The sequence below is a fragment of the Trichechus manatus genome, unplaced genomic scaffold (assembly GCF_000243295.1).
Source record: "Trichechus manatus latirostris isolate Lorelei unplaced genomic scaffold, TriManLat1.0 scaffold00041, whole genome shotgun sequence".
NCBI classification, from domain to species: Eukaryota; Metazoa; Chordata; class Mammalia; order Sirenia; family Trichechidae; genus Trichechus; species Trichechus manatus.
Genome location: NW_004443977.1, coordinates 19,399,970 through 19,421,941, shown reverse-complemented (window position 1 = coordinate 19,421,941; position 21,972 = coordinate 19,399,970).

Sequence of the window (21,972 nt, the reverse complement as noted above, 5' to 3'; positions counted from 1 at the left end):
TTTATCTTCAATGTCACTAATTCTAACTTCTACTGCCTCAATTCTGCTCCTATGTCTTTCTATTGAGTTGTCTAATTCTGAAATTTTATTGTTAATCTGGATTTCTGATTGCTGTCTCTCTATGGATTCTTGCAACCTATTAAATTTGACATTATGCTCTTGAATAACTTTTTTAAGTTCCGCTACTATTGTGTCTTTATGTTGCCTGGATGTTTCTGCGCTCTGTTGAATTTCTTTTCTTATTTCTAAAAGAGTTCTATATATTAATCTTTTGTATTCTGTCTCTGGTAATTCCAAGAAGTTCTCTTCCTCAAGAAAATTTATTGATTCTTTATTTTGGGAGCTTGCTGAAGCCATCATGGACTGCCTCTTTATGTGACTTGATATTGACTGTTGTCTCCGAACCATCAATAATTTATTATAATTTTATTTTGTGTTTGCTTAGTGATGCCTAGCTTCTTATTTTGTTTTGTTTTGATATGCCTAAATAGGCTGCTCATGTGCACTAGTTTGATTTTTGACACCTTTTGATCTCTAATGTCCTGTCACCAGGTAGTTGGTTCTGTAACTAAATATGTGCATGCCAGAGTTCATTAAAATTTCCTGTATGGGATCAGCTTGGGTGTGCAGGCAGACGATCTCCAAGTGTGTGATGCAGGCTCTCACCCCAGTCCTAGAGAGGCATGGGTGATTGGTGCAGGCACTGGACTCTGGCTGTGGTAGGGGATCACGCGCTCAGCTAGTCAGGGGGCTGACCGCTGCCCCTGAGAGTCTGAAAGATAAAGCGTGTCCCTATTCTCTAGGGTAAATAGGTAGGTGAGTTTTGCAGCCAGGCTAAGAGCACCCCACAACGTTGGCTGCAAAGACTCAAGGCCACCACTTTTTCATGAACTCCTGAAACAGGTGACTAGGCCCTTTAGGAACTATCACCAGTCCTCAAGACCCTGCTGCAGATTGATAGAAGTGCCTGCTTGAGGGGCAGGGCTGTTTCGAGGATCACAAATCTGCCTGTTCACAGCTGAAGCAGTTGAAGTTAAACTTCAGATGTTTGCCCTGTTGTACTGTGGTAGTGAGGGCTAACATTGTTGAGATGGGTCTCCACAAGTCTATACAGGAGTCTATGGCACTCAGAGTCTGCGGACCCCTGATTTCTATGGCCAGCAAAGGAGTTGTGATGACCCTGTGTTCCTTGCCTAGTGGAGCAAGCAGCTTATTTGTTCCCTCTCCAAGGCCAGGAGAATGGGTCAGGGTAACTTTTGGGATCTATTTCCTGCCCAGTAGACTCCAGGTGCAGAGGGGGGAGGGAAGAGGTAAAAAGAAGAGAGGTCTTTCCCAAATCTGGTGGAGAGCGCTGAGATAGGAGGTAAAAGGGAAAGAGGTTTTTTTCCCAAATGGGCTTTTTTTTTTTTAAACTCCCGCTAAAGGGTATGCGCATGTACTTATCCTAGCCTCTTGGGAGATGCTCTTCACTGGTTCGGAATGTCCAAGCAGAATTTCTGCTGCAGGGTCTCTCTCGATGTGGAAACTGCTTCTGGAGTGCTCACAGCTAAGCTGTTTGGCAGCTTCACCGCGGCCTGGCGTGGCTGTGTCTCTGCAGTGTCTCCACCACAGCTCTAATGCTCCTCACCTCTTCCAAACGGTCTTCCTCTCCAGTATGACTCAGATGGATTTCTTAACCTTGCCTTGTTCAGGGCTGCCAGACATTCACATAGAATCAAATCACTTGTTTTCCCATGTCTTTGTTGTAAGAGGGATGTAGGAAACATCTAACTAGTCTGCCATGTTGACCACGCCTCATAAGTTGAATTCCTATACACCAATAAAGGGATCCACAAAAAAGAAATCAGGAAGACAATACCATTTATAATAGCCCCCAGAAAATAAAATACTTAGGAATAAATCTAACCAGGGATGTAAAAGGCCTATACAAAGAAACTACAAAACACTACAGCAAGAAACCAAAAGATACCTATATAAATGAAAAATCATACCATGCTTATGGATAGGTAAGCTCAACATTGTGAAAATGTCACTTCTACCCAAAGCAATCTACAAATACAATGCAATCTCAATGTAAATACCAGTAGCATTCTTTAAAGAGATGGAAAATCTAATCATTCAATTTATATAGAAAGGGAAGAGGCCCTGAGTAAGTAAAGCACTAGTGAAGAAGAATAAAGTAGGAGAACTCGCACTACCTGACCTCAGAAAGTCCTATACAGCTATGGTAGTCAAAACAGCCTGGTACTGGTGGAACAACAGATACACTGACCACTGGAAAAGAACTGAGAACCCAGATGTAAATTCATACACCTATGGTCACCTGACCTTCGACAAGGGCCCGAAGTTCATCAAATGTGGAAAAGACAGTCTTTTTAACAAATGGCATTGGCAAAACTGGATGTCCATCTGCAAAAAAAAGAGAAAGAAACAAGACCCATACCTCACATCATACACAAAAATTAATTCAAAATGCATCAAAGACCTAAATATAAAACCAAAAACTATAAAGATCATACAAGAAAAAATATGCTCAATGCTAGAGGCCATTATACATGACATTAACAGGATACAAACCATAACTAACAATACATAAACAACAGAAAATAAGCTAGACAAGTCAGATCTTCTAAAAATTAAAAACTTACATTCATCAAAAGACCACCAAGAGTAAAAAGAGAACCTATACACTTCGAAAAAAAATTTCGACTATGACAAATCCAACAAAGGTCTAATCTCTAAAATCCACAGGAAAATCTAACATCTCTAAAACTAAAAGACAAATAATCCAATTAAAAAATGAGCAAAGGATATTAACAGATGCTTAACCAAATAAGACGTTCAAGGGGCTAACAGGTATATGAGAGAATGCTCACAATCACTAGCCATTAGAGAAATGAAATTCAAAACCAAAATGAGGTAGCATCTCACCCCAGGATTACTGGCAAAAATCAAAAACAAAACCAGAAAATAACAAATGTTGGAGATTCTGAGGAGAGATTGGAATTCTTATGCACCGCTGGTGAGAATGCAAAATGGCACAACCATTTTGGAAAATGATATGGCACTTCCTTAAAAAGCTAGAAATAGAAATATCATATGATCCAGCAATCTTACTCCTATGACTATATCCTAGAGAAGTAAGAGCCATCACACAAATAGACATATGCACACCCATGTTCATTGCAGCATTGTTCACAGTAGCAAAAAGATGGAAACAATCCAGGTAGCCATCAACAGAAGAATGGATAAACAAATTATGGTATATATTAACAATGGAATACTACACAACGATAAAGAACAATGATGAATCTGTGAAACATCTTACAATATGGCTGAATCTAGAGGGCATTATCATTAGTGAAATCAATCACAAAAGTACAAATATTATATAACGTCACTACTATACAAACTCAGGAAAAGGGTTACACACAAAAAGAAACAATCTGATGGTTATGAGGGAGGGGAGGGGTGGAGAGGGAAAAACACGAAACAGACAATAGATAAGTGGTATTTTGGTGAAGGGTAAGACAGTACACAGTACTGGGGAAGCCGGCACACCTTGACCAACTCAAGGTCATAGAAGCTCCATGTTGTTGTTAGCTTCTGCAGAGTCTGTTCTGACTCATAGTGACCCTATGTACAAGAGACAGAAACACTGCCCAGTCTTGCATCATCCTCATAATCTTTGTGATGCTTGAGCCCATTGTTGCAACCACTGTGTCAGTACATCACATTGAGAGTTTTTCTCGTTGTCACTGACCCTTTCCCTTAGCAAGCATGATATCCTTCTCTAGGGACTCATCGCTCCTGACAAACCTTCCAAAGTATGTGAGAGGTAATCTCACATCCTTGCTTCTAAGCAGCATTCTGGTTGTGCTTCTTCCTAGACAGATTTGTCCATTCTTTTAGCAGTCCATGGTATATTCAATATTCTTCCCCAATACCACAACACAAAGGCATCAATTCTTCTTCAGCCTTCCTTATTCATTGTCCATTTTTACATGCATATGAGGCGATTGACAACACCATGGCTTGGGTCAAGCATACCTTAGTCTTCAAGGGGACGTCTTTGCTTTATAAAACTTTAAAGAGGTATTTTCCAGCATATTTGTCAAATGCAATATTATCTTTTGGTTTCTTTTTTTTTTTTAATTGTACTTCAGATGAAGGTTTACAGAACAAATAGTTACTCATTAAACGGTAGTACACATATTGTTTTTTGACATTGGTTAACAACCCCACGACATGTCAACACTCTCCCTTCTCGACCTTGATTTTTCGACCTTGTTTTTTTCTTTTCTGGTGAAAATATACATAGCATAAGATACACTATTTCAAAAATTTCTACATGCACAGTTCAGTGACATCGACTACGGTCTTCCAATTATGCTGCTATTCTCAGCTGAGATGAAGGTTTACAGATCAAAATAGTTTCTCATTAAACAGTTACTACAAATGTTGCCCTATGACAATGTTTAACAACCTCACAACACATCAACACTATCGTTACTCAACATTTGGTTCCCTATCACCAGCTTTCCTATCCCCTTCTGCCTTCTAGCCCTTGTCCCTGGACTACAGTGCCTCATTACTCCTGTTTGGTTTTATGGGGCTGTCCATAACCTCGGAAGTTACTTCACCATTGAGCTAAAAGTGTGTCTGGGGGCCATACTCTCAGGGTTTCTCCGGTTTCTTTTAGGCCAGTAAATCTGGTCTTTTTTTTAATGTGTGTGTGTGAGTTAGAGTTTTGTTCTATAACCTTCTCCAGCTCTGTCCAGAAACCTCTGTTGTGATCCCAGTCAGAGCAGTCAGTGGTGGTAGCCGGGCACCATCTAGCTGTACTGTACTCAGTCTGGTGGAGGCCTTGGTAGCTACGGTCCATTAGTCCTTCGGACTAATCTTTTCCTTGTATCCTGTTCTCCTCATTCTCCCTTGCTCGTGAAGGGATGAGACCGGTGGAGTATCTTAGATGGCTGCTCACAGGCTTTTAAGACCCCAGATGCTACTCACCAAGGTAGAATGTAGAACATTGTCTTTATAAACTGTGTTATTCCAATTGATCTAGATGTTCCCTGAGACCATGGTCCCCACAGCCCTTGGCCCAGCAATTCAATCCCTCAGTGAGTTTGGATGTGTTCATGGAGCTTCCATGACCTTTCCTTGCACAAGTTGGGCTGGTTTCCCCAGTATTGTCTACTGTCTCACCCTTCACCCAAGATACCACTTATCTATTGACTATTTAGTATTTCCCCCCACCCCTCCCATCCCTGGTAACCAACAAAGATTGTTACTTTTTGTGTGTGAACTTTTTCATGGGTTTTTAAAATACAGGTCTCATACAATATTTGTCCTTTTGTGATTGACTTATTTCACTCAGCATAATGTTCTCCAGTTTCATCCATGTTATAAGATGCTCCACAGATTCATCATTGTTCTTTCTTTTTGCATAGTACTCCATTGTGTGTATGTACCATAGTTTCTTTATCCATTCATCTGTTGATGGGCATCTAGGTCGTTTCCATATTTTTGCTATTGTGAACAATGCTGCCATGAACATAGGTGTGCATATGTCTATTCAAGTGACGACTCTTATTTCTCTAGGATGTATTCCTACGAGTGGGATTGCTGGACTGTATGGCATTTCTATTTTTAGCCTTTTAAGGAAGCGCCATATCATTTTCCAAAATGGTTGTATCATTTTGCATTCCAACCAGCAATGCACAAGTGCTCCGATCTCCCCGCAGCCCCTCCAACGTTTGTTATTTCCCATGTTTTTGATTTGTGCCAGTAATGCCGGGATGAGATGGTATCTAATTGTGGTTTTAATTTGCATTTTTGTAATGACTAGTGATTGCGAGTATTTCCTCATGTGTCTGTTGGCCACTTGAATGTCTTTTTTGGTGAAGTCTCTGTTCATTCATTTTGCCCATTTTTTAATAGGATTATTTGTCTTTTTGTTGTAGAGGTATTGGATTTTCTTGTAGATTATGGAAATTAGACCTTTGTCTGACTTGTATTATCTAAAAAATTTTTCCCAGTCAGTAGGTTCTCTTTTGACTCTTTTGGTGAAGTCTTTTGAAGAGCATAGATGTTTGATTTTTAGAAGATCCCAGTTATCTAGCTTATCTTCTGGGGTTTGTGTGTTGATGGTTATGGTTTGTATCCTGTTAATGCCATTAATTAAGGCCTGTAGCATTGGTCCCGTTTTTTCTTCTATGAACTTTCTGGCTTTTGGCTTTATATGTAGGTCTTTGATCCATTTTGAATTACTTTTTGCATATGGCGTCAGTTATGGGTCCTGTTTCATTTTTTGGCAGATGGATATACAGTTTTGCCAGCACCTTTTGTTAAAAAGACTGTCTTTTCCCCGTTTGACGGATTTTGGGCCCTTGTTGAAGATCAGGTGACCGTAGGTGGATGGAGTTGCATCAGTCTTCTCAAATCTGTTCCATTGGTCAATGTATCTGACATTGTACCAGTACCAGGCTGTTTTGACTACTGTAGCTGTATAGTAGGTTCTTAGGTCAGGTAGTGTGAGTCCTCCAACTTTAGACTTCTTCTTCAGTAGTGCTTTACTTGTTTGAGGCTTCTTCCCTTTCCATATAAATGTAATGATTATTTTTTCCATCTCTTTCAAGAATGTTGTTGGTATTTGGATCAGGCTTGTGTTGTATTTATAAATTGCTTTGGGTGGAATTGTCATTTTCAAAATGTTATGTCTGCGTATCCAAGAGCATGGTATGTTTTTCCATTTATTAAGATCCCTTTGGGTTTCTTGCAGTAGTGTTTTGTAGTTTTCTTTATACAGTTCTTTTACATCCCTAGTTAGATTTATTCCTAAGTATTTTATTTTTTTAGAGGCTATTATAAATGGTGTTGTTTTCCTGATTTCCTTTTCATCGTTCTCTATTGGTGTATAGGAATCCAACAGATTTTTGTATGTTTATCTTGTATCCTGCTTCACTGCTGAATCTTTCCATTAGTTCCAGTAGATTTCTTCTGGAGTCTTTTTGGTTTTCTATGTATAGTATTATATCATCCCCAAACAGGGACAGTTTAACTTCTTCATTACCAATTTGGATGATCTTTATTTCTTTTTCTTGCCTTATTGCTCTAGCTAGAACTTCCAGCCCAATGTTAAATAGGAGTGGTGACAGAGGACATCCTTGTCTTGTTCCTGGTTTCCAGTGGAATGTTTTCAGCCTCTCTCCATTAAGAATGATGATGGCTATTGGTTTTGCATAGATGTCCTTTATTATGTTGAGAAATTTCCCTTCTATGCCTATTTTGTTCAGGGCTTTTATCAGGAGTGGGTGTTGGACTTTGTCAAATGCCTTTTCTGCATCAATTGAGATGATCATGTGATTCTTTTCTTTCCTATTATTTACATGGTGGATTACGTTGACTGATTTTCTAATGTTGAACCATCCTTGCATACCTGGTATGAATCCTACTTGGTTGTGGTGTATTATTTTTCTGATATGATGATGAATTCTATTGGCTAGAATTTTGTTGAGAATTTTTGCATCTATATTCATTAGAGATATTGGTCTGTATTTTTCTTTTATTGTCGTGTCTCTGCCTGGTTTTGGTATCAGCGTTATGCTGGCTTCATAAAATGAATTTGGGAGTGTTGCTTCCTTTTGTATGCTCTGAAATAGCTTGAGTAGTACTGGTACAAGCTCTTCTGTGAATGTTTTGTAGAATTCTTCAGTGAAGGCATCTGAGCCAGGGCTGTTTTTTGTTGGGAGTTTTTTTTATTCCCTTTTCAATCTCTTCTCTTGTTATAGGTCTATTCAGATTTTCAACATCACTTTGTTTTAGTTTGGGTAGGTAGTGTGTTTCTAGAAATTTATCCATTTCCTCTAAGCTTTCAAATTTGATGGAGTCTAGTTTTTCATAATATCCTGTTATGATCCTTTTTATTTCAGTTTGGTCTGTTGTAATGTCACCCATTTCACTTCTTATTAGGGTTGTTTCCTGCATCTCCTTTTTCTTTTGTCAGTCTGGCCAGTGGTTTGTAGATCTTCTTGATTCTTTCAAAGAATCAACTTTTGGTTTTGTTGATTCTATTATTTTTTCTGTTCTCTATTTCATTTATTTCTGCTCTGATCTTTGTTATTTCCGTTGACTTCCAGTGGCTGTGGGCTTCCGGTGGCTGTGAGCTTTTTTTGCTGTTCTCTTTCTATTTGTTTGAGTTGTGTAGTTAACTTTTTGATTTTGTTCCTTTCTTCTTTTTTGATATGTGCATCTATTGGTATAAATTGTCCTCTGAGAACTGCCTTTGCTGTGTCCCAAAGGTTTTGCTATGATGTGTTTTCATTCTTGTTTGATTCTAGGAATTTTTAATTCCATCTCTGATTTCTTCTATTACCCAGTGATATGTAAGCAGGGTATTATTCAGTTTCCATATAATTGATTTTTTTCCTTGCTCTTCCTGTTGTTAATTTCTACCTTGATGGTGTTGTGGTCAGAGAAGATACTTGGAATTATCTCAACATTTTGGATTTTGTTGAGGATTGCTCTGTGGCCTAAGATGTGGTCTATTCTGGAGAATGTTCCATGTGCATTGGAAAAGAATGTGTACTTTGCAGCTGTTGGATGGAGTGTTCTATATATGTCTATGAGGTCAAGTTGGCTGGTTGTGCCCTTTAGGTCTTCTGTATCTTTGCTGAGCTTATTTTTAGTTGTTCTGTCCTTTTCTGAGAGTGGTGTGTTGAAGTCTCCTACTATTATTGTGGAACTGTCAATTTCTCTTTTCAGTACTGTTAGAGTTTGTCGTATTTTGGAGCCCTGTCATTGGGTGCATAGATGTTTATTATGGTTATTTCTTAATGATGAATTGTCCCCTTAATTATTATATAGTGTCCTTCTTTGTCTTTCATGGTGGATTTTGTTTTAAAGTCTATTTTATCTTAGTTTTGCCACCTCTGCTGTTTTTTGCTAGGTGTTAGTTTCATGTATTTTTTTCCAACCTTTGACTTTTAATAAATTCACATCTTTGTTTCTAAGGTGTGTTTCTTGTAGATAGCATATGGACGGATCCTGTTTTCTTATCCATTCTGTCACTCTCCTTCTCTTTATGGGTACTTTGAGTCCATTTACATTCAGTGTAATTATTGATAGATGTGAGTTTGTTGCTGTCATTTTGTAGTGCTTTTTTTTTCTTTTTGTGGTGCTGGCATTTGCTTTGTTCTTCTTACTCTCCTGTGCTGAGTTACTATTATTTGTGGATTTAATTTTCATTTCTTTTGTTTTGGTAGGTTTGGTTTTTGCTGAGACTTTATGTTTTTCCTCTTTATTTTTATGAGTATGTTTGTTAACTTTCTTTGTGTTTACCATGAAATTCACCCTTATCTTTCTAAGTTTGAAACAATCTATTATTACCTGATATCACCTTGCCTTTGTCTCCATTAGAAGGTTCTATATCACACCGTTTATTCCCTCTTTTATTGTTCTGATGTTGTTGTCATTTACAGATTAACTCTGTGATTCCCTGTTGTATCTCTTCTGATTTTGGATAGTCCTTGAGAGTTCATTTGCTAGATCGGTATCTGGCTGGTATGATCCTGTGTCTTAGATTGTGCCTGTGAGCTGAAGTTGTTTGTCCTCAGATCAAAATACTCCCTTTAATAATTCATTCCCTTAGTTTCTGTTTATCTGGAAATGTCTTAATTTCACCATCAGATTTGAACAAGAGTTTTGCAGGATATATTATTCTTGGCTGCAATTTTTTTCTTTTAAGGTCTTTATATATGTCATCCCATTGTCTTCTTTTCTGCATGGTTTCTGCCAAATAATCTGACCTGAGTCTTATTGTTTCTCCTCTGTATGTGACTTCTTTTTTTCCCAAGCTGCTCTCAGTATTCTTTGTCTTTGGTTTTGGCAAGTGTGATTATGATGTGCCTCGGTGATTTTCTTTTGGGGTCTATCCTGTATGGGGTTTGTAGAGCTTCTTGGATGGCCAGCTTTTTATCTTTTATGATATTGGAGAATTTTTCTGTCAGCAGTTCTTCAATGATCCTTTCTGTGATTTCTGTTTTCTCCCTGTTCTGAAACTCTGATCACTGGAAAATTTTTGCTTTTGATTGTATCCCGCATAACTCTCAGGGTCTCTTCATTTTTCTTTGTTGTTTTTACTGAGTTTTCCTCAAACAGAGTTGTATCCAAGTTTTTGTCTTTAATTCCACTGATCCTGTCTTCCACCATTTCAAATTTGCTCCTGAGCCCTTCTATGACTCTGTCTGTTTCTGAAATCTTGTTTTTGATCTTCTTGGATTTCTAATTGTTGTTTTTGTATAATTTCTACTTGTGAATTTATTTTGGCATTTTGTTCCTGCATTATTTTCTTGACTTCTTCCAATTTTTTGTCTGTATTTTCCATGAATTTGTCTGCATTTTCTATGAATTTGTCTTTTTTATCCCCATTTTTGTCTGCTTTTTTCTTCAACTCTTGGATAATTCTGTGTATTAGAGACTTCAATTCCCTATCAGGTAGTTCTAGTGCCTTTTCCTTCACTGAAAAGTCATTTGGTGTTTTATTTTGGATACCTACTGGAACCATCCTGTCCTGTTTTTGTAAATGTTTTGATATTTTCCACTGTCTTCAGGGCATTCAGTAGTTATTTCATTAATTGTATATTTGTTTTGTTTCTTCTGTTTTTTTTTTTTTTATTTGGCTACGTCTGAGCAGGCAGTCTTTGTGTTCTTTGTTGTTTGCTCGTCTGTGGGCACAATACTTTTCACCTCCTTCTCCAATTGGCAGGGTCAGTAACTCAGATATGGTACCGCAGGGCAGGTCTGGCAGAAGAGGACTTACTGGGACAGGTTGTTTGTGGCACTTTCTACAGCCACCAGGGCAGGTCGGTAATCAGTGCAGGGCAGGTTCTGGTAGGCTGTGCCTGTGCTGCTTGGTGCTGTGATGTTAAGCGCACGGTGCAGGTAGGCATGGTGCAGGGGGGAGATTGTTATATGTGGAGCTAAGATGGATATGGGAAAGAGGAGAGAGGAACAGGGGTGAAAAACATACAAACAAACAAAAAAGAGTGCTAGGGGAGCTTGCCTTTGGAGTGGAGATGAGAGACTATGAAATGGAGAAGAACAAAAGGCGAAGAAGAAGGAAAAAGACAATAATGAATAAATAAAAATTAGAAAGGAAAAAGAACAGCAAAGCTCCCAGGGATCCCACCGGTGTGGCTATAAGGTCTTGGGAAGTTGTTCTCAGGTGTTGCAGTACAGCCAGGCTAGAAGTTGTAGAGGTATTCAGCACCAGGTATTCAGGGAACAGAAAGAGAAGGAAGATATAGAGAGAGGAGAAACTGAGTCATGAAGGAAGATAAAAAGTGAAAAAGAGGGAAAAGAAAACAAAACAAATTAAAAAAAAAAAAAGAACAAGAAAAGACCCCCCTAAAAAAAGCATAAAAAAAAAAAAAGAAACCAACGATGATAAAAATACTCTCAAGGAGCACTTTGCGCTTTTGCGCAAGAAGCCAAGTGGTTAGGTCCCAAGCCACACAGCACCGCCCTGCCAGAAAGGGCTCCCAGCTCAAGAAAAGGAAAAGAAAACAAACAAATAATTCAAAACAAAGAAAGAAAACCCCCAGGATTCCGCCAGTGTGGCAGCCCAGACGAGGAAGCAGTTCCATACTCAAACAGAGCTCCGCAGCCCCTCAGGAAGAAGCAAAGATTCCATACGGAGCCAGGTATTTGGGCGAAAGGAGGGGGCCATTGTGAGAAGTAAGGAAGAAATAAAAAGAAGTGGTAAAAAGCAACACCAGCAGCCAACAAATGGCACTCACAGAGCCGGCCAGTGCAGGTGGGTGGAATCCAAGCCACCAGTGCTTCCCAGACAAGAGACTGTGGCCAGGGGAAGCAGAGGAGGCCAAGTTGGGGTGAAGAAGGGTGGGAGATGTGAAAGTGTATATCACAAATAACTGGAGCTCCGCAGCCCCTCAGGAAGAAGCAAAGATGGCACATGGAGCCAGGTATTGGAGCAAAAGGAGAGGGACGTGGTGAGAGGTAAGGAAGAAATCAAAAGAAGCAGAAAAAAGCAACACCAGCAGCCAACAAATGGCACTCACAGAGCCGGCCAGTGCAGATGGGTGGAATCCAATTAGCCGGTGCTTCCCTGACAAGACTGTGGCCACAAGAAGCAGAGGAGGCCGAGTCGGGGTGAAGAAGGTGGGGGGCGGGAAAGCGTGTATCGCAAATTACCCGTTGTTTTGTCTCCCACTGGAATTTCTGTGGGTCTGCTTTCTCATATCCCCTGTTTGTTGGTCTCTGATAGGAGTCCAAGATGGCGGATCCGTGCTGCATTAGCTGGTAGGGGACCTCTTCATGAATCTCTCCTCACTCTCCGTTCTCTGTCAGTTTTCTCACTCCATTTGATGCTTGGCTGAGTTCTTTATCTCTTCATTTGATGTTTTAGGGTTTCAGGATTGCTTTTTTCTCCATTTGGCTTAGTTTCTTGGATCTTTGCTGTGGAGGGAGGGTGTGGTGCTTCTGTCTAGAACGCCATTTTTCATCTTTTGATTTCTTGACTGCTGTTTCCATGGGTGTTGATTGTGGATCCAAGTAAAATGAAATCCTTGACAACTTTCATCTCTTCTCCATTTATCATGATGTTGCTTATTGGTCCATTTGTGAGCATTTTCGTTTTCTTTATGTTGTGGTGTAATCCATACTGAAGGCTTTGGTCTTTGATCTTTATCAGTAAGCGCTTCAAGTCCTCCATAGAACTCCATGGACACATCCAAACTCTATGAGGGATCTCATTCCTGGGATGAGGGCTGTGGGAACCATAGTCTAAGGGAACATCTAGTCCAATAGGCATAGCATAGTTTATAAAGAAAATGTTCTACATCCTACTTTGATAAGTAGTGTCTGGGGTCTAAAAAGCTTGTGATTGGACATCTAATATACCCCACTGCTCTCACCTCATCTGGAGCAAGAGACAAAGAAAACCCAAAGACACAAGATAAAGATTAGTCCAAAGGACTAACGGACCACAAGTACCACAGCCTCCCCTGACTGAGTCCAGCACAACTCGATGGTGCCAAGTTGCCATCACAAACTGCTCTGAAAGGGATCACAAAAGAGGGTCCCTGACAGAGCTGAAGAAAAATGTAGAACAAAATTCTAACACATACACATACATTGGGGAAAAAAAAAAAAAAGACCAGAATTACTGGTCTGATAGAGACTAGAGAAACTCAGAGAGTATGGCCCACCGACTGCATTTTAACTTAGTTTTGAAGTCATTTCTGAGATTCACCCTTCAGCCAAAGATTAGACAAACTCATAAAACCAAGAGTCTAAATGGACACACCAGTCCAGGAACAAGTCAAGAAGGAAGCAGGGGACAGGAAAGCTGGTAACGGGGATCCCAAGTTCAAGAAGGGGAGAATGTTGATATGTTGTGGAGATTGCAACCAGTGTCACAAAACAATATGTATATTTATTATTTAATGAGAAATTAATTTGCTCTGCATACCTTTATCTAAAACTACAATTTAAAAAAGGAGATATAAATTCAAAGTAGTGAGCATTCTGTTCACTTAAGATAATTATCTCTAGTTAAGTCCCAGACTTAGTAGACAATTAGCTCCTTTTGTATCATTTATTTTCAATTTTTAATTGTTTTATTGGTTCCAAATTAAAACCTGCAAAGCAATAGATATTCATAAAAAAAAAAAAACCTTGGATTACTCTTATTTCCTAAACTTTTTGCCTCCCTCTCATTACATGTAACCATTTTTACTAATTTTTAATCTATTCTTTCATTACTTTTTGTTTTATATATATATATATATATATACATATTATTTTTCTGGCCTGTTATTAATGTGCTCACCTGCTATTTTCACACAATATCATATCTTGGAGATCATTAAACAGCAGTATATTAAAATGTTGAAATGTTCCTCATTCTCTTCTACAACGATATTTTGTTTTTAAGTGTGGATATACCTTATTAATTAAACTAGCATTCTATTAATGAACATTGGAGTTATTTTCCATTTGTTCAAAGTCTAAGTGTTGCTACAATAAATGATATGTGCATATATCTTTTCATTGTTTTTCTAGTGTATCCTTTAGACAGATTCCTGAAAGAGGATGTAATTTTACTAAATATTGCTAAATTCCTCCCTAAAAATGTTGTATGATCTTTTTGTTTCTACCTAGTATTTATGAGAGTGTCTATTAACCAGTAGTCTAGCCAACAGAGTAGGTTATCAAGCTAGAAAAATGGTATTGCAAGCAGTCAATAACTGTAACCAAAGATTTTCCTAAGAATTGCAGAACTGAAAGAAAAATCAACTCTATATGCAAGAGATCAGAACACTTAATGAGAAAAAAAAATAACATAAAGAGATGAACACTATAGTGGCCATACTCAGAATATATTAGACAGAAAAATAAACTTGTTAAAGAAATAATAACAATTATTCACATAAATGAAGCATCTAGAGGTCAAGCTGGAGAAGAATTAGCAGAAATAAAAAAAATGTTTAAATTGAATTATAGAGAAAATTAAAACTAAGTGAAATAGAAAACAGACACTCAACGTATGTGTAATTGGTGAGTTTAAAGAAGAAAATGAATATATAGAATAGGAAAAATATATGATTCAAAAAACTTACAGAATAAATAGAGTATGTCTCATGAAAAACTGGTATCAACTTGTCAACACAAACGTGTCCAAAAACCCAAAAGTCCAAATCCCTTGCTGTTGAGTCGATTCTGAATGATTCTATAGGAAATTAGAACTACACCACATGGTTTCTAGGGGTGGATGGCGGAATTCTAACTGCCAACCTTTTGGTTAGCAGCCAAACTCTTAACCACTGCGCCACCAGAGCTCCAGATGTGTCCAAGGAAATTTTATTTGATTCAAAGAAAAAGTTCCACATAAGGAAGTATATATTTCACTGGACTCAAAATGCTACATAGCAGCATGCAATGCTTAATGAGAGTTTAAAAATGCATATGAATTCAGGGAAGAAAACTGACTATCAGGAAGTACATACCTAGCCATTCAGATATCACACAAGTATTAAAATTCACAGAATATAATTATTGTAAGTACTTCTTTAATAATCTATTGTGACAAAGGAATTGGGAGTGAAAAAATTATCTATTTATATACAACACTAAGCCTGAAACAACCTAGAGCTTATGGTTATTGAATAGAATGAAATATTACAAAATATGAAAACTAGAAGCATATACTGATCCAAAGCAGGAAAATGCAGAACAGAATTTCAAATTCTTATGGAATCTAGAATTTCTGGATTCATGGAGGCTGGATGAACTCTTGAAATTTTTTCCCCAAGATAATCCTTACACCTCAAACCAAAAATATCCCATGAAGTGTTCTTAAAACCAAATAATAGTTTAGCTTAACTAGTAAAGTATATCTGCCTTGAGCATTATGCTCTTTCAAGACCTATGTACATGGGATCAAATTGACAGAAGAAACTCAAAAGATTAGATACGAAGTTTAGTGGATTTAAGTTAATGGAGGAGGAATAGATCAGAAAAGGAGGGTGACACTGGTTGCACAATTCAGAGAATGTTATCAATGTCACTGAAATGCAAATGTTAAAATGGTTGAACCGGGGTATGTTTAGCTGTGTATACTCTCAACCACAACAAAATACATAAATTACAAACAAAATAGAAACAAATGGCTATACTCTCAGTAAAAAAAAATAGAGAAGTAAAGGAACAAAGGTAGAAAGTTACAGTGCAAACGGAAGGACTTTATTTTTTATAAATCATAAAGAGAAGTAGTAAGAATAATAATGTTTTGTTGTTATCAGGTGCCATCAGGTTGGTTCCGAGAACAAAACACTACCTGGTCCTGCATCATCCTCATGATCATTATTATGGTTGAGCCCATTGTTACAGCCACTGAGTTAATCTATCTCACTGAGGGTCTCCCTCTTTTACATTGACACTCTACTAAGCATCAGGTCCTTCTCCAGGGACTGCTCCCTCCTGATATCATGTCCAGGATACCTGGGACAAAGTTTCCCATCCTTGCTTCTAAACTGCCTTCTGGATCTGCATCTCCCAAGACAAATTTGATTGTTCTTCTGGCTGTCCATGCTAGATTCAATATTCTTCACCAACAGTGTATTTCAAAGGCATCAATTCTTCTTCTGTCTTTCTTATTCATTGTCCAGCTTTCACACGCATATTAGGCAATGGAAAACACCACAGCTTGTGTCAGACACACCTTAGTTCTTAAAGTTACATCTTTGCTTTCTAATACTTTAAAGAAGTCTTTTGCAGCAGATTTGCACCATGCAATATGACCTTTGATTTCTTAACTGCTGCTTCCATGGGCAATGATTGTGCATCCTTGTAAAATGAAATCCATGACATCTTCAATCTTTCCTCTGTTTATCATGATGTTGTTTATTTACCTAGTTATAAGAATTTTTGTTTTCTTTATGTTGAGATGTAACCATACTGAAGGTGGTAGTCTTTGACCTTCATCAGCAAAATGCTCCAAGTCCTCTTTGCTTTCAGTAAACAAGCTTGTGCCTTCTGTAGGTTGTTAATGAGTTTTCGTCCACATAACCAGTCAAAATTGAGTTTATTGAAATATCTTATTTTGGAAATATATAAATACATTAAGTAATTTTAAAACAAAATTAAATTTTACAATACCAATTTTAAAAATAGTAAAATGAAACAAATAGACACAAATGGCATCTGATTAACAAATAACCACACCAAGAGGAACAACTCTGACTGACTGAAAAGCCAGTAATTTAACTGTATATCTTGAGTAGAATCAACCGTATGGACAAATAAGATGCAAATAAATTTAAAAAAATATTTTAGTAATTATGTTGGTGGCAGTGTTGGTATTATTATTCTGAGACTGCTGCTGTGTAAGATAAGGTAAAGGAGATGAGTGATTGTGTAGTTTTCTAAATCTATTATCCTTAATGTCCCTTTAAAATCTGTTAAATAAAGAAAATGAATCAAGCATTTATAATGTCTTACCAATAAAAATTGTATTACCGTGTAACCAAATAATAGATGATGGGAATTTCTTTAATACATACATTCCAGCTAATAAATGAAGAATGAAAAAATATTATTATAATTTTGCCAGTCTCAATATGAATTGATAGATCTAAGCAGTGAGCATCAACGATTTCTACCATAATAAGAATAATAAAAAACATTTCAGACATTTCATATCTCTAGGTGAAACAAACTACCATTATGAAGTAGACTTGCTCCCCTGCTTCCAAAAAAAAAAAAAAAAAAAACTGAAGTTGGTCAATCCTATAGTTCCAGCAACGAATTTATAGAAAATTTATGCAACCTCGAAAGCAAACAAACAAAAACAATAACTGAATATATCCCTTCATAATTAAATGATTCAGCAAAGAATGGCATATTAGCTCAGTGAAATTTCCTGAAACCAAAAAAACAAAGTGGTTATCATCAAGTCAATTCTAACTCGTGGTGAGCCCATCAGTGTCAGAGTAGAACTGTGCTCCATAGAGTTTTCAACGTTGTGACCTTTCAGAAGCAGATCATCAGATATTTCTTCTGAGGTGCCTCTAGCTGAGTTCAAACCACCAACTTTCACGTTAGTAGTTCAGCACTTAACCATTTGCACCAGCCAGGGACTGAAAATCTTCCCTTCTCTTCTATAACTCTCAGACTCCTGCAGCACCCTCCTCAAGACCTCAAGTTCACACCATCCCCCAGCTGTCATTGCCTGCCCTTATCATTACTTTTTACCTGTTGCCATAAACGTGAATCATTTTTGCTAAAATGGTCCAACTTTTGCCAGAACCAGCCCTCAGGAGGGAGCTTCTGTTTGCTCGATGAGGCACCACGAGTCCGTCTCCAGAGAAAACTCTGAGCACGGGAACAGAAGAGCAGCAGCAGCAGCCACCCAAGAGCTTGGGCCATGGTGGTTTTCTGGGAAACAGTTTCCACAGTTTGGGCTATTTCTACTGCAATCGCCCCCACCCTATTGCAACACTGAGAGGCATTAGTATTGGATCCGGGCCCCTGAGGCTACATGATGTTATCTCTACCTAGAAATGTAGGTACCACCATCTCCACCACCTCCTGAGACTATGGGGACATTCAAGTAGAAAATATCAAATGAGTGAGAGGAACAAATGACTGCAAGTGGCTTTCCACCCCACCTGTTTGGGTAGACTCTGGCCTAGTGGTCCCCAGGACTGCAGGAACCACCAAAGGTGGGAGACCAGGGTAAGAGTGGGAGATATTGGAAAACTCATCCTCTATTGAACGATTTCCTTGTCTTCGCTTCCGTGTCACTTGTAGGGTCTTCTGCTAGGACTCCAAGAATGCATATATAGAAAGACAAGACAAAATGAAAGTCCATATTCCAATTGGTGTGACATCTCTGTGCAGAAACCCAAGCAGTTTCACATTTCTGGACCCTCTACCTCTCTCATTGTAGAACTGGTGCTGCTATTGCTCTCTCATTCTAATCTTCATCACCATCATCATCACCCCTTTGTCAATATCACCACTGCCATAAACATGTTCTGAGATGCCTAAACCCTAGTGACCTCGTGGACAGATAATGAGTTACCATGGCTTTTGTACCTTGGAATGCCTTGCAGTAGAGTTACGAATGCAACACATGCACAGGAAAGAGAGAGATGAGAGAAAGGTATTGGAAGAATGGTCTGGGAGGGGGTTAACTCAACACAAGTCTATGTCAGTATGGAATTGGAGGGTTTTAAATGTTGCAAGGGTTTCCATAAAGCTGGGAAGTTGGGTTGTGTCTTGAGGTCTCAATGGCATTCTCACATGCCTCTAGCCAAAATAGTAATTAACATCACTGGCTTGAATGTCAGACTGCCTGAGTTTGAAGCTACAATTCCTGATGACCTTATGTGTAACAAAACAAAACATTGCCTTTTCCTGCGCCATTCTTATAATTTTTGGTTCGTTTGCAACACGTGTCACCCCATCTCATGGAGGGTTTCATTTATTTTCGCTGACCCTCTACGTTATCAAACACGACGTCTTTTTCTAGCAATTGATCTTTCCTGATGACATATACAAAGTAAGCATGACAAAATTTCCTCATCCTCTGTGGCTTCTAAGGAGCATTATACCTGTGCCTAATGTTTTGTGTGTTGGCTATTATTTTAATTGTATGGAAGAGTACTGCTTATATTACAAGTTTCTGACCTGCTCTTTTGCCACTTAATCTTGATCTCCTAGAAATATAACTGAACATAAAGATCTCCCTGCAGCTGTTTTTATTAGGTGCTGTCAAGTTGGTTCTGACTCATAGAGCCCTATGCATAACAGAAGGAAACACTGTCCAGTTCTGTGCCATCCTCATAGTCTTTGCTATGTTTGAGCTCATTGTTGCAACCACTGTATCAGCTCATCTCATTGAGGGTCTTCCTCTTTTTCACTGACTCCTTTATCCTACCAAGCATGATGTCCTTTTCCAGGAACTGGTCCATCCTGGTAACATGTCCTAAGTACATGAGATGAAGTATCACCATCCTTGCTTCCAAGGAGCACTCTGATAATATTTATTCCAAGACATACTCTTTTATGGTATATTCAATATTATTGACCAAAACCATAATTCAAAAGCATCAATTCTTCTTCAGTCTTCTTTATTCATTGTCCAGTTTTCGAATGTTTATGAGGTGACTGAAAATACCATGGCTTGGGTCAGGTTCACCTTAGTCCTCAAACTGACAGCTTTAGTCTTCCACACTCTAAAGAGTTCTTTTGCAACAGATTTGCCCAATGCAATACATAGTTGGATGTCTTGATTTCTGTTTCCATGTGTGTTAATTGTGGATTCTGCAGAAATATATAAATTAAGAGCATCAGTAAATTCTTTCTCCTTAAGGAACCTTGACCTTCCTATTATTTGATTTGTATTATTGAGCAGTAAATATTTTGCAGCTTTCTGGTCCTTTTTCTACATAGGCTGATAGCCTCACCAAAGCTGGAAGTAAGCATTTGGGAACTTGTCCCAATAAGCAGGTGATGTCAGCAACAGATGAGGAAAATTTTACACATGGTAGGTAGGAGGCCAATGGCATAAATGATATATAATGTTGCTATTGTGTGATAATTCTGTGGTGCTAGTATTTTCCTCTGTATATTAAAGATTTATATTACTTTTAGAATTAATCTGACTTTATCCCTGTTGGCAGTATGTTTGTATGTTTGTTTTCACTTTCAGTTGTGAGGAGTGTTGTCTTCATATGAACATTGCAAAGCAGTAGCTGAGATTTTGTGTAAACATTTTGCACAGAAGAACTACTGTTTCCTCAATAGAGAAAGAAGCAAGCTACAAACAAGCAAGAGGGAAGTTAGAGGATGTGATGTGTGGAGCTAAGCGGGTGAGAGAAATAAGAGAAAGAGAGAAACAGGAGTGAAAAAAACAGCATAACAAAAGGAAAAAAAGAAAAAAAATGAAGAGGAAAAGAAGAAAAAAGTAAATAAAATGGTGGCGAGGTGACACTGAGCTGGTGGTGGTGGGGTAAACCTGGTTTGGCCATGTGCTTTTGGCTTTCTAGCTGAGTGGTGCAGCTTGACCTGTCAACAAGGGGCTTGAGTGGTGCACAGGGCTAGGTGGGTGGGAGAATGGAAAAGAACAACAGGAAAGTAAGAAAAGAAACAACTAAAAGCAACAACATCAACAAAAAAAATATGGTGCTGAAGTAGTTGACTTTTAGGGGTGGGGTGAAATGGGGGGGTGGCAAGCTGGTGTCTCTCTCACCAGGTGGCTCAGCACCTCCCCTCAGGAAGGGTCAGAGGCAGTGCAGGGCCTCGGTGGTAGGTAGAAGGAAAATGGAGAAGGGGAAAGATAAATAAAAAATATACTACTGAGGTTGCTGACCTGTGGGGCAGTGCAGACTTAGGGAAGCTGTGTGCTAGTGACTCTCTAGCAAAGCTGAGCATAAAGTCCCTTCGAGAAGACAGGATGGTGTATGAGGCTAGGTATGTGGTAAAAAGGATAGGAAGGAACAAAGAGGGAAGGGAAGGAACAACAGCAACAGAATGGTCACAAAAGAGGCAGCCAGTGAAGTGGCACAGACTCGGGGAGACCAAGTGCCAGTGGCTCTCTATTCAAGCAGTGCAGCATGGATGTTTGAGAAGGGGCAAGGGTGGTATACACAGCTAGGTGAAGGGGAGAAAGGAAAAGAAGAATGGGAGACAGAGAGAAGAAATAGAAAAAAAGATCAAAGCAAATAAACTAAGAAAATATAGCACTGAAGGAGACAGCCTGTGGGGGCAGTGCAGACCGAGGGAGGCTGTGTGTTGGTGACTGTCTAACCTAGTGATGTGTCATGGCCTTTCAAGAAGGCGCAGGGATGGCACATGGGCTAGATGGGCAGGAGACAGGAAAGGAAGGAAGGGAGAGAGGGAGAAGAAACAAACAAAAATATATGGTGCTGAAGGAGCTGGCTGGTGGATGCGGCACTGGACTGGGGAGGCCCTGTGTTGGTGGTTCTCTAGCCATGCAGTGCACCAAGGCCCATCAAGAGCGGGTGGGAAAGGCACACAGGGTTTTGTGGACAAGAGACATAAAAAGAAGGTAGGGATAGAGAGAGAAGAAATAAAAAACAAAACAAAATAAATAATGATATGGTTCTGAAGAAGCCGGATGGTGGGGCAGTACTGACCTTGGAAGGTTGTGTGCCAGTGACTTTCTAGCCAAGTGGTGCAACATAGCCCTTCAAGAAGAGGTGTGGACAGTGCACAGGGCTAGATGGGTGAGAGAAAGGAAGGAAAGGAAGGGAGAGAGAAAGAGAGAAGAAACAAACAAAAAAAATAGGTAACAAAAAAAATGGTGCTAGGGGAACTGATTGTTGGGGGTGGGGTGGACCCTGGTGACAGGGAGCTAGTATCTCTCCAGCTGAGCGATTGTGGCCCATTGGCAAGCAGCAGAGGCTTTGTACAAGGCAG